General features: G+C 16.3%; 1 protein-coding gene across 2 annotated transcripts in view; it reads right to left on the reverse strand.

Annotated features, from left to right (window-relative positions):
* The window catches only part of LOC122254920 (peptidyl-prolyl cis-trans isomerase D), a 17634-nt gene that overhangs the window by 10014 nt on the left and 5120 nt on the right, over positions 1 to 2500 (reverse strand). Inside the window, exon 1 of one of the 2 annotated variants that reach the window (XM_086534613.1) lies at positions 2132 to 2197. The gene's annotated coding sequence lies outside the window, so the exon portion shown is untranslated. Of the gene's footprint in view, positions 1 to 2131; positions 2297 to 2500 lie in introns of those variants that run through there. The other variant, XM_086534612.1, reaches the window with a different exon arrangement.

A 2500-nucleotide genomic window follows, 5' to 3' on the forward strand; every position in this document is an offset into this window, starting at 1 on the left:
TATATAATATCATATATATATAGACATATATATATATACCACATAATACTATATATATCATAATAAATATTCGAATATATATATATAAATATATATTATATATGTGATATAATACTGTATATATATATATTTAATATGTATATTACTATTTAGATATAATATATATATATATATATTCTATATAATATATATATATATATATATATAACTATAATATATATATATATATATATATTATATATAAATATTTATATCTCATAACGATATATTTATATACTATAATTATATAGTATAATTTAGATATGTATATATATAAATTATAACTATATATACTATATTCATTTTAGATATTTCTATTTATTTTAGATATATTTATTATATATATATAATATAATATAACACTAACGAAATAATATATTATATATATATATAATATATATATAGGTATATATATATTAGATATGTTTATAAGATATTTATATATATTCTACTTATACACAATATTATATATTAATATTAATCTAATCTATATATTTATCATACGATATTATCTTAATATATTTATATAAACCAATATAAATATATATACAATATACATTATCTCATATATATATAATTATATTTATTTATTAATTAATATATTATATATTATATATATAATATGTATATATATATATACTTATACTATATATATATAATTATAATTATATATATATATATATATTATAATATATATATATATATATAATTATTATACTTCATATTTTATTTATATTAACGCTTCATATATATAAATATTCATATTAAATTATAATCATTATATATTGATAATATATATATATATTCACCATAATTAATTTTATATATATCTCTTATTTTATATTTATTCATACACATAAAACACACACACATATATTACTCACTATTCATATTATAATATTATATATATATTTAATGATATAGATATTAATACATATAAATATCTATATATATACACAATATAGATATAATTTGATACATATCATATTATGTATATAGACGATCTAATATTTTATAATCATTATGATATATTTATATTATCATAATTATTATATAAGTATCTATGTATATCAGTGTATATATATATTATATATATATGGTATAAAGATATATATTAATATAATTTTATATCTATTTATTATTTATCAAATCTAAATATTTTATCATATGATGAGTAAATTTTATACGGTATCTGAGATGATTAGGGTTAAAAAAAAAAAAAAAAAAACTTATATATATATAATATCATAATATATATATAATTATATATATATTTATTATTTAGTATTATATACAGATATATAATCATAAATTGTATATTATACATAGAATACAAAAATATACAAGTGATTAAAATATATATATACTGATTTATCAAATGATATATATAATTACATACCCAAATACATATATATAAACATTATATATTTTTTTATCGATAAAAATACATATAAATATATATACATATACATATATATGAATATCGATATAACATCTATATATTACAAATATGAAATACACATATACATAATTTACATAAATATAAATACATATACACATGATACATAAGATAAATCTCATATATCATACCAATACATTGATATACATCATAATATATAATAAAATAATATAATATAATAATACATATATATAATATATAAGATTATCATATATATATATGATAATACATATAAAGATATAATCAGACAATTACATAATATAAATATATCTATACATTTCTTACATTAATTATCAAATATTTATATCTATATAACATATTATATAAATATTCTATACAATATATACATAATCTATGGATACAATACATAATATCAGTATATTATATAAAATAATATAATCACATATACATTTAATACATAAATATAAAATACATAACCATATACATAATATTAAGATTAGAAAATGAGAGATGAGAGAGAGACAATAGAGAGAGAGAATATGATGAAGAGAGAAGCAAGAGAAGAGAGAGAGAGAGAGGAGAGTAGTGAGAGAAGAGGAGAGAGCAGAGTAGAAGAAGAGAAGATAAGAGAGATACACGTGCAAATCACAAAACAGTTGCAAATAGACTTACTTCGATGGAATGTGCATCCTTTGAAATGCAAGGGAGCTCCCTTCTGGCTCTGATGCCCTTTCTCTCATCGTACAAGAGAAGACCCTGAAATTTCTACTCACGACAGTTTTTGAGAGGTCATTTGATCCGGATAGTTAGCGACAGTCTCAAGAATGATTCTGCCGGCTGTAATCAAAGGAAAATAGCACTAATCAGAGGTTCTTCTTTATAATTTGTAATAAGAAGGTTAATTTGAAAAATGAAAGACTAATAATACCAACATAATAGTTATGATCCAAGTAATCATAATAATAATAATATCAGGAATAATTAATATGTATAATGATATATATGTATAATGGTATATATACAATTATGTTAAATATATAT

The sequence above is a fragment of the Penaeus japonicus genome, unplaced genomic scaffold (genome assembly GCF_977035675.1).
Source record: "Penaeus japonicus unplaced genomic scaffold, GWHDUDI00000001_assembly GWHDUDI00000041, whole genome shotgun sequence".
Classification (NCBI taxonomy): domain Eukaryota; kingdom Metazoa; phylum Arthropoda; class Malacostraca; order Decapoda; family Penaeidae; genus Penaeus; species Penaeus japonicus.